The sequence below is a fragment of the Miniopterus schreibersii genome (genome assembly GCF_964146895.1).
Source record: "Miniopterus schreibersii genome assembly, chromosome: 9".
NCBI lineage: Eukaryota > Metazoa > Chordata > Mammalia > Chiroptera > Miniopteridae > Miniopterus > Miniopterus schreibersii.
Genome location: NC_138118.1, coordinates 60,443,639 through 60,455,970, shown reverse-complemented (window position 1 = coordinate 60,455,970; position 12,332 = coordinate 60,443,639).

The following is a 12,332-nucleotide window of genomic DNA, read 5'->3' as shown; positions in this document are numbered from 1 at the left end:
CATTATATTAAGAGATGGAAGGAACAACCAGTGCCCATCATCAGCCATGGGGGGCTCCTGTGCCCTCTTGGCATTGTCAGTCCCATAACACTCACCTGTCAGCAGTGAGTATTTTCCAGATAAGTCCAGATTTTGACACTCTGGCACCAGAAGTATTGCTTGGCTTCTTCCCCATAGATGGTATTTATCAACCAAAGAAGAATTTTTTAATCAAATAAAAAACTCAAAATTACATAAACCCTACTTAACAAATAGGGAACAAACATTTTATAGCAAAATTGAGAGCATATGAGTAAGAAATGCTGCATGATAGATGGCTTGGATAAATCCCACTGCTGAAGAATAAAGGTAAAGAAATGCTTAACAAAGCCGTTTTATGCATATTCCCAGGCCACTTAAGCAAGGAGCCTGCAATTCCTTTTACAATCACAATTCCAGTCTTTAATAATGTCAGCTCTGCTAAAAAAAATGCTTAAGAAAAAATTCTGCAAGAACACTGATCAAATTATTAACTAAAATTGAGTCAGGATAATAATGAGTTTATGGCCTTTTTTGCATTCTTTACATTTTATTCTGTTCTCCAAGTTTCGTATAATGAATCACCTCAATGTTTAATTAAAAATAAAGAGAACCAAAACCCACAAAACCTTCATGAATGCTCTTTTAAATCCTCAGACAGAAGGGAAAGATGTAGACACGTGAGGTAATATAAATCAAGTCTTCATTTACTTTTTTTCACTAACCACCATACTGCTATGTCAAAATTTTTTTCTTTGTCTTTAATAAAGAAAATATTGTTTCTATATTGGGAATACACTTGAAGAGTTATGGAACACCTGGCAAAAAAATGTAGCCAACTTTATGATAGAAAGTTCTGTATTCCCCTGGTAAACACAGGATTGTTATTCCAGCTTTGGCAATAGCAAGTACGCACTTCTGTTAAAGTTACCAAGTCACTTACTCTCTGGTTTCCATGGTAACCATTTCTCCTTTTTTTTATTGTTGACACTATTACAGCTGTCCCCAATTTTACTGCCTTTGTGCACCTCCACCCAGGCTCCACCACCTCCCTCCCCTGACCTTCACCACACTGTTAACCACTTCCCCCTCCCCTGCCCTTCAATTCACCACACTGGTAACCACTTTTCAGTATATGTGTAAAAATCACAAAATTTAAAAAAGGAGTTTTTTTCCCAGAAGTAAGTTCCACAGCACAAAGCTGATAGGTGAGTGGTCTGTGTCTGAATCGACCTTAAAATAGATGGACACTTTTGGTTCCTTTGTAAAGATCATAAAATAATTTTCCTCAGCTGAACTTAAAGAAGATGTGGCAAGGAGACGAAACAATCAGTAAGTGATTTAACTTTGAAATCAGGAAAAACGCTGCTTAAAACTGAGCATGCTAATGGACTGGAGGTGAGGAGCTGTGAAAGTAATTCCCTCACAATGTTTCTTTTGTCTGCCCCTGGAAAGGAATGCATAGGTTACACACATAGAGCCCCTTTTCTATGGTAACAGCTCCTTTCCCCAGGGCAACAGGAAGTAGGAAGGGAAAATATTTCTGCAGGTCGAAGGTGGAGTGAAAAAGGTGAATTTTTGGATAAACAATCAGGCTTCACCAGACTCTTGACTCTCCCTTCACCAAGGACACATTGCCCTGCTGCTCTTTTCCTTCCCTTATTCCATCAAAGCTTCCTCTTAACGCCTGACGTAACGTTCTTAAAATGGGAATACTTGATTATAGGTCATTAGGCTAGGTATTTACTCACAACAGAGAATATGCTCATAACCACAGGTATGACGCTCTACGGGTGACATTTAAGACATAAAAACAGGTTAGAGAGAGGAGAATCCTATGGTAAGCCTTAAATTACACTCCTCTAACTGCCTTCGTATACAGCCATAAAGTTAGTTCTATCCAGAGAGATTTATATTTTTTTCCTATTGTTAATTTTGCTTAAAAAAACAAAGTTTACCATCTTAAACTTTTTTAAGTCGGTTCCTGTGGGTTAAGTATATGCCCATCATTTGTGTAGTGCATCTTCAGAGCTTTTTCATGTTGCAAAACTCTATGACCATTAAACAACTCCCCATTTTTCCTTTGCTGTAACCTCTGGCAATCACTCCTCTACTATTCTATGAATTGATTACTTTAGATACCTCAGGGAAGTGGAATCATACAGTGTTTGTCCCTTTGAGATCGCTTATTTCACTTAACACAATGTCCTCAAGGCTCATCCATGTTATATAGTATGTGACATGATTTCCATTGTATGTATATACCACATATGTTTGGGTTGTTTCCACCTCTGGCTATTGTGAACATGGGTGTAAAATATCTCTTTGAGAGCCTGCTTTCAATTCTTTTGCATATATGCCCAGCAGTGGTATTGCTGGATCATATGCTAATTCTATTTTTAATATTTTGAGGAACCTCCATACTGTTTTCTATAGCAAATTCACTATTTTGCATTTCCACCAACACAGCACAAAGGCTCCAACTTCTGCACATCTTTGCCAACACTTTTTTTTCCATATTAGCCATTTTAATGGATGTGAAACACTATCTCACGGTGGTTTTGAAGATACACACACACACACACACACACACACACACACACATATATAATATATCTTTATTGATTTCAGAAAGAAGAAGGGAGAGGAAGAGACGGAGAGAAACATCAATGATGAGAGAGTCATTGATCGACTGCAGCCCGCAACCCGAGCATGTGCCCTGACCGGGAATCGAACCCCGATCTCCTGGATCCTAGGTCGACGCTCAACCTCTGAGCCACGCCTGGCTGGACTGAAGATTTATATTTTTGATACAATTTTTTTTGCACTAGACCATCCAATTTATAAACCTTGCCTATAACTTCATTAATTACCATATCATATACCTGCACATATTACAATACTTGGCAAATAATAATACAAAAGATTTTAAAAGCTTAGTGATTTCCTGGGACTCACAGGAAATTAATGATAAATTGGCAGTTGAATTTGTAGCTGTGACTTTCCCAGCTATTTACTTAATTCCTAGAAGCACACATAAACTTCTGGCTTCAATGTTCTGTTATTATTTTTCTATGCTAAAATATGTATTTTTTACTACCTAATATGGATGCCACCAAATTTTTATGAAAAACATACATAGAGCCATATTGTATATTTCCACATGTTAACATTTTTAAAACTCTTTATAAGCTACTTAAATGAAAATGATTTCTGATTGATAATCATAATATAATACAACTTTCTGATACAGCTTTAAGAAAATGCAAAGGCACATGAATCTGAGGCAAGAAAAGAAAGTCTGTGAAAATAACAAGAAATATCAAAGTAATTTAATGTTTTAAAAAACATGTAATTTTCAATTTAAAAATGTTACTTTTGATGATTTGTGTAATGTTAGACAGACATGCGCAGAACAAGGATGACAGAGACTCACCAGGGCAGAAAGCCCTGGATGCTTAGCAAGGGGCAAAACTGGAAAAACAAGAACCTTGTCCCCAGGGTAACCTGTCCTCCCCCAGCATATTGCTGGTCATGCTGTTTAGACCCCTTGAGCTTTTCCTCCCTAAAGATAACATCGAGGCCTCAGTTGTATTTTAGCTCCAGGCCCAAAAAAGCAGCAAATCCAGACATGTGGCACCGTGGCTGCCTCAGGACCAGCTACATTGACTAATGACCCCCTGCTCTGGCACCCACCAATCAGAAGAGACCACGACTCTGAAAGAACACACCAGGAAAGCTGATAAATATTCTGTTGAGACACTCCCCTGAGACCTCCCCTAAGATTTCAGGAAAGAAAGAGATAACTACACTCAGGACAAAGGACCCAGTGAATGCTCCCTACCAGGGGAGCACTCCAGCCCCATCTCCTCCCCCTTTCTTTCTTCCAAAGGGACCCCATGAGACTTGCAACGAGGGGAGCAATGGGCAACAGCAGTTCATCCCGGGCTTATCCCCTGAACCTGTCTCCAAGTCCCCTTCCCTCTCTGACTTCTCAGTGAGCCAAAGCAGCCCAGCTTAGGCCCTCCTGTTGCTTCTTACATGCACCTTCCTTGTTCACCATCCTAAGTATATTTTTGCTGCCATCATGGGCCCAATACCCTTTGGCTCAGTGGTGTGTAGCCCATCCCTTTGGGCTTCCCCATCCCCCACCCCCTTTTCCTTAAATAAATTCAATTTTTCTTTCTTTACCATGTGAGACGGCTATTTAGCCTGCCCACGGCACACCACCGGCTTTAACTTTTCATGTACAGTACTTGGTTAAAATCATATAATAAAGTCCAGAAGAACATCAAAATTCTGTTAAAATTGATTCATTTATATGTTTTAATGAATAATTTTATAAAAGTAAAATCATGACTTTCATATAAAATGTTATTGAACTCATTCGTGAAGAAACCAATAAACTGTTCAAACCAAGGAGCATTTGAGAAGCTATTATACACACATATGAGTGTACATACACACACACACACACACACACACACACACACACACAGAGAGAAATGTTTAGATAAGATGACTAGATAAGATATAAAATAGATAATGTCTTATGGGGCAATAATATTTTGTTTTCTTACTCTCACTGGACAAAGACTGTTTCAATTTCTATTGAACAAAGGTCTTGTTAAAAGATGAACTGAGGCATATGAGAAATTTTAAGAGTTACTTGGAGAAAAAATAAAAAATCAATTCAAATTGGACAGCACCAAATAAGAAGTGGTAAGGCTCAGCCAATAGCAGCCAAGAAAGGAAATTATTTGCTTGGCTATAGTTTAAAACCTAGTACGTGGTTTGTGATTGGTTGTCCTCAGGTTTTGATTTTGTAACCTTGAAGCATTTGCAGGCCTAGATTTTGGTTTGCTTACACAGGCATTAGAGACACATCAGTGTAATGGCCTCCTGGTTTAATTAATTTAACAGTCTATAAAGTAATGTCTGAAAACTTCAATTGATGGTGTACAGTAGGTATAAGCAGGCACTTCTGAAATTGCAGTCCCTGGATCAGGAGCATCTGCATGACCTAGAATTTGTTAGAAATAAAAATCCTCAGGCCCAATGCCAGATCCAGAGAATCAGAAGCTCTGGGTGGGGTTTACACCAAATCTGTGAGTTAGTTAAGTCCTTCAGGTGACCTGAATACACAGTGCAGTTCAAGAACCATGTTCCTAGATAATCCTTATGTGGCTATCACCCCAGTATGTTATTGAAGGGACATCGTACCCAACTTTTCACAGCAAATACTTTCACAGCAAATACACAGTTAACACTTTGTACTCTAATTTTTCCTCGATTTTGAAAAGGCCTCCCAATGTCGCTTCCACATTTAGAGCCATTTTTTATCTCTGATTCCTTAGCACTTTTATCAGATGATTCTCAAATATTAAATTTTAGAAAAATTTAATGCTAATGTTATAACATTTTAATAAATAATCTTTGTGCATATAATTTTATGTAATTTGTGGAGAAATTTGAGAGATGTGGGTTGTTAGTCAACTTACAATGGAGCCTACAAAGCTCTGTAGTTGCCATGTTCAGAAGAGGTCCGTCTTACAATGCTGGTAATGCATTATTTCTTCTGCATAATACATGTTACTGTTTAATGAATCGTTAACATTGATTCTTTTATTGCACATTCCTAACAAAATTATAGTTCTTTTAAGGTGTGCTGACAGGACTAATTTCTAATCTTGGTTTTTATAACCTGTCCTTCCTTTATACAATTCTGCCAAATAGAACTAAGCAGTCTAAGGAGGAAAAACTTCCAGCAGGAACGCGTTTTATTTCACACTGATTCTTGTGAGTCATTCTCAATAATATGTTTTTGAAGGTCAGCAGCTGGCAAGAAAAAGCAGAGAAGACGTAATGCATGTAGTTTTAAAGTGCATAGTGCACACACAGAAATCTCTATGCAACCAGTACATATAAGGCTGTTTATGCTTTTAGATTTTCTGTACCTTAAATTTACTGCTCAAAAACGTGATTACTTCTCTATGTAATTATGGGCGTGGTATAACATTTGTATAGCAAACTAAAAGAAAACCAATTAAGTACACTTATTTTTAAATACTCCCTTCTAAAAATATATGTTTTTATTGATTTTAGAGAGAAAGATAAAGGGAGAGGGAGAGAGAGAGAGAAGCATCGATGAGAGAGAACCATCAACCGGCTGCCTCCTGCATGCTCCCCTACCAGGGATCAAGCCTGAAACCCAGGCATGTGCCCTGACTGGAAATTGAATTGCTGACTTCTCAGTGCATGCGAAGATGCTCAACCAACTGAGCCACACCAACCAGGGCTAACTGCTCCCTTTTTTTTTTTTTAAATATATCTTTATTAATTTCAGAGAGAGGAAAGGCGAGGGAGAGAGAGATAGAAACATCAATGATGAGAGAGTCATTGATTGAGCCCGCAACCTGGGCATGTACCCTGACTGGGAATCGAACCCTGATCACCTGGACCCTAGGTCGATGCTCAACCGCTGAGCCACACCCAACCGGGCTAAATGCTCCCTTTTTAATTACACACATTTATTGTAGAAACCTTAGAAAATATGATCTAAAAGCAAAACCATCACTCAAAATTCCACCTTCCAGAATAGCCATCACAAATATTTTCATCTTTATATGAAAAATATAAGTACGTTAACATATGTTTTTATGTTAATGAATGTATATGTGGTTCAGATAAGCTAAGAAAACATTTCTCTCAGAAGTACGGAAATAACTTGTACAAACATCAAATAACATTTTGCATTTTAAAAGTAATATAATAAAGATACCCATGTCCAAGAATCTTGGCCAAAGCACAAATGCCAAATATGCAGAGGAAAATTTTGAATTTTCAATCAGACCAATGCATATCTAGTCTCAGCGAACCTGTTCATTCTGATTCTACCCAGTGATTTGGTTACCCATTGTGAGGTGTAAAAAACAAATATGGTCACCACACCAAGATAACAGATATTACTTGCTTTCGTTTGTAAAAGTCACCTAGAAGAACATAAGTGAAAGAAAAGGAACAAATCATAACAGCACTGGAGACAAAGCAGGGTGTGTCATCATCATACTGAAAATTTGAAGAATTCTATAAAATATACATTAGATAGCAGGATGAGTGCTAGAAACCTCAGAGGAATGCAAAGCATTGAGTCAGTAGAGTTGGTAATGGGATCTGGTCACAGGCCCATCATTGAAACAATTCATTACACAATTGTGCAGTAGTTGGACAGTCCCAACCTGAATAGTCTTTAATCTATAGGTTAGAAGAGTTAAACAAGGTGGAAATGGAGATTCATGTAGAATGAAGATCCACTATTAACTCCTGGGCTGGACTAAGATAAAAAACTAAAATCTGACCCTCAAATGAACATGAATGGACATGAAAAAACAAGGACATGTAGTTTCAGGGTGAAAGGAGTTGGATCACAGTGGTCCTTTCCTTATCTCACCATGTCAGGAAGGTCAGTAGGTTGTTGGTCTGCTTTTTATTTTTCTGCTTCAGAAAAGCCATCCTTTATTCTCTAGCAAGAAGCATTTCTTAAAAATTTCCCCACCACACTGATGGAACCCTAAAGTTACTCATGCTTTTGGGGGACAGTTATTGCTAAGAAAGAAAGCTTGAAAATGGCCAAGGAACTTCATGACACCTCAACTGATGAACCAAATCCTCCATTTATAAATATAAATTAAAAAAAAAAAAAAAGACTTACCAGACATTTTGAGGAAGACAAATAGCAAGAAAAAGAGAAACCAAAGTGAATCCACAAATATGGAGAAAAAAGATAACTTTCTAAATATTTAAAATTCATTTCTTCAGATAGATTTGCAAGTTTATTGTATACAAAGAATGAAACTATCATCAGAACAAGTGGATTCTTAGAAATTAAAAGCATGACAGAAAATTGTACGATTGAAAAGTAATAAAATATTTGTAGAACAACCTAATGACTAGAAGATAAAGTAGAAAGGAATTTGCTGTTTTAGGCACTAAGCAACGAGGTAGAACATATAAAAAAATAGTTAATTAAGTATATAATAGACACTTGTCATTCTTTCTAGCTGCTCAGCAATTTTGAATATCTTTCCAATATTTGCAGAATTTCCCACCTTATGAGCATTGCCGAGGTAGAAACCAGACACTTGCTTTCCTAGCCTCCCTTCTTATTTAAGGGTAAAATTCTATTAGTTAAAAATAAATATCACAAACTCCAGGGCAACCCCTTCTAACTTATTTTTTTAAAAGAACAGAAACAAGATGGCGGCGTAGGTAACAGCTGCACCCGCCGCCTCCCACAATCACATCAAAATCACAACTAAAACACAGAACCACCATCACTCAGAACCTCCTGAGATCTGGCTGCACAGAAGCCCCACAACCAGGGAGCTGAAGAAGCACCGAGACCGGGAGGAGGGGCGGAGACGTGGGTGGTTCAGGGCTGAATCGCGGCGGCGGCGAGGACCCGGACCCACACCCGATGCCCCGGTTTAAACCAGGGAGGGAATCTCGGTGGTGGGGGTTTCCTGGAGGAGTGAGGGGTCCCAGCCCCACAGCAGGCCCAGGGCTCCAGGGCCAGGAAGAGACGTCCCCACAACTCCGGGCTATGAAACCAGCGGGGACTGTCCCTGAGGGTCGCGGAGGCTGCGGGAGCCCCAGCAGCTCCTCTAAAGGGCCCGGCACGGACTCACTCGGACGCTCCCTCTGAGCCCAGCGCCGGGAGCAGCCTGAAAGGACCTGGGACACTCGGGGAGGAACTAACCTGCCTGAGATCCGGGCGAGAGGCGGAGGGCGGCTTCCTCCCAGGCAGAAGGGCTGGCGGAGGCCATGGCTCCTTTGGCGAGTCCTCCCCGCACACAGCCACAGGCAGGCGCCATGTTTGAATCGCCAGCGCCTGACTCTCACCTTTGACCCCGCCCCGAGATTCCCGGAGGCCCCGCCCCTCCCCACCTGCAGCTCATCCAGGCCATTTCCAGGGGCTTTTCTGTGCAAGTGGCCTCTCGAGCCTCATGCTTAGGACTTTCCTAAAATCTCTCAAACAAGCAGCAGTGGGCCCCATATGGCTTGATAAGCGGCCCCAGGCCTGGCACTAGCGGCAGCCTGCACTGGCTCATAGCTTGGCCTCTCCTGGACACCTCCAAGCCCAGCACAAGGAGCAGCCAACTACTGTTTGCTGAGTAGCTCATGCTGGGTGGTCCTGGGCAAGGCACTGGCAGAGGCTGACTTTGCACCTCCCAGGAGGCCCCAGACTCGACCACGCTGGATTACAACCCTACCACACCCACAAGTGACACTCAAGGGTCGCACTTGGTGAACACCAAAGCCCCACTGAAGTAAATCCTGACCCATAGGGGTGTCTCCAGCACAGCAGCTCTCTGGCTGTAGTTGCAGCTGGTCCTCACAGCTGATTGGCCTGAGGGTCAATTCCTCCCAGGGATCCCAACAGCAACCAAGGCTCAACTACAACAGGACAGTGCACACAGCCCACACAGGGGAGCACCTAGAAGGCCCAGCTCAGGTGACTGGGGAGGCTGAGCCACTGGATCCTACAGGACACCTACTACACAAAACCACTCTACAAATTCCAGGAGACATAGCAGCTCTACCTAATACATAGAAACAAACACCTGGAAGCAGCCAAAATGTGGAGGCAAAGAAACATGTCACAAAGGAAAGAACAGAAGAAATCTCTAGAAGAGGAACTAAATGAAATAGATCAAGCAAGCTAACAGATACAGAGTTCAAAAATTTTTTTATGAGGATATTTAAGCAGACTATTAGGGAAATAACTGAGAAAATCAATAACGTAATAAAGTACCAATTTGAAATGAAAGCTACAGGAACTGAAATGAAGAATAATTTACATGGAATCAACAGTAGAGTAGAGGACACTGAGAATCAAATCAGCAATTTGGAACATGAGGAAACAAAAAACACCCAACCAGAAGAGGAAAAAAAAAAAAAAAAGAATCCAGAAATATGAAAATAGTATAAGGAGCCTCTGGGACAATTTCAAGAGGCCAACATTCGTATTATTGGGATGCCAGAAGGGGAAGAGAGAGACCAAGGAATTGAAAACCTATTTGAAAAAATAATTACAGGAAACTTCCCCTACCTGGGGAAAGAAATAGACTTACAAGTCCAGGAAGCACAGAGGGTCCCAAACAAGAGGAACCCAAAGAGGCCCACAGCAAAACACATCATAATTAAAATGCCAGAGGTTAAAGACAAAGAGAGAATCTTAAAAGTAGCAAAAGAAAAGCAATTAGTTACCTACAAGGGAGCACCCATACAACTGTCAGCTGATTTCTCAACAGAAACTTTGCAGGCCAGAAGGGAGTGGCAAGAAATTTTCAAAGTGATGAAAAACATGGAACCGCAACCAAGATTGCTCTACCCAGCAAAACTATCATTTAGAATTGAAGGTCAAATAAAGAGCTTCACGGATAAGAAAAAGCTAGAGGAGTTCATCACCACCGGACCAGCACTACAGGAAAAGTAGAAGGGTCTTCTTTAAGAAGAAGCTAATGAACAAAAGAATCTGAGGAACTAAATAGATCCAGAGACATTGACACATGCAACAGATGATCATATTTCAGAGGAAAGAGGGAAGGGGGGTGGAGGGTGGGAAGAGATTAACAAAGAAGTTATATGCATATATGCATAACCCATGGACACAGTTAAGAACGGGGTGAAGGCCTGGGGAGGGGGTGGGAGCAAAGTAGGGGGTCAATTGGGGAGAAAAAATGGGACACCTTTAATACTCTCAACAATAAAGATAAATTTAAAAAATAATAATAATAAAAATAAAAAAATAAATGCAATTTGATAATTTCTACCTTAAAAAAAAGTATAATTAGTATGCTTAAAGATGAGGTAGTGGAATCATGAAACATTCCATTGAAGCACAGAAAACAGAAAAAGAGAAAAAAGAAACAAACAATCCCCCCAAAAAGTACAATGAATAGAAAAGTTATAAACAAGGAATATATTAATCAAACTATATCAATATTCACTTTAAATGTGAGTAGTCTAAATATAATAGTTAAAAGACAGAGATTGTCAGCGTGGTTAAAAATCAAACCGAACTACACAGTGTGTTGTTTACAAAAAAAGCTACTGTAACTGTAAAGACATAAATAGATTAAAAGTAAAGGGATGGAGAAAGAAATATTATGCTAACATCAATAAGAAAGCTAGAGTAGCTATATGAATTTTTTTTAAAAAGTAGGCTTCAGAAAAGAAAATTATTAAGGATAAAAACATACATTATATAATGTTAAAGTTGTCAATTCTCCAGGAAGACAGCAACAGGCCTTCAAAATATATGAGGCAAAACTGATAAAACTGCCCCCACCCACCACCACCACCACACTAAAGTAAAAAAGAAAAAAAACCTGATAAAACTGTTAGGAGAAATAGATAAATCTACCATTATATGTGAAGACTTCAAATCCCCTTTCTTAGGTAATGCATAGATCAAACAGGAAGAAAATCAAGAATAATACAATTGACTGGAACAGCACTATCGATCAACTTTATCTAATTGACATTTATGCAATACTCTATATAATAACAACTGAATACATATTCTTCTCTAGCCCTTATACAACATTTACAAAAGTAGCCTACAATCTAGGACATAAATTAAAAAAATAGAAATCATACGAAGTGTGCTATAAGACCACAATGGAATTAAACCAGATTAAGAAAAGCTAGATCTGAAAATTTCCCAAATATTTGGAGATTAAAAAACATACATCTAAATAACACATGGGTCAAAAAGGAAACCACAAAAAATTATAAAAAGTTTAAACTTAATGAAAATAAAAATATAACATCAAAATTTGTAGGATGGAGGAAAACAGAGCTAAGCTGCAAATGATGAAAACTCTTAAAAATACAATAGAAAGAATGTGTTTTTATTAATTTTAAAGAGAATTTTATCTATAATGAATTTTCATGAGGGGCTGTGTCAGGATACAGTATCTACCTATTTCTTTCTTGGTTTATGACATGGGCCCCTTGAGAAGAAGTAGCCAATGATACAAGTTATGTAGGTGATAATTAATTTTAATTCAGTGATTTTCTTATGTAAGGACTAGAAAGCCAGATATAAAACAGTAATTAATGATCTTTCAGAGGTTCACTTTCTCTCTCTTTAGAGTTATTGTCTTGGGTCAAATGTCATTCTATAAATTATTTTGAGTTACCAGGAAGCAGGATTCCTAATGTAATGTGTCAACTATCTCTAGGGATTATCTGGGAATGGAATTAGGGAGTTTTGTTGTGCGCTAAAAGGGCTTCTTGGGAGGTTA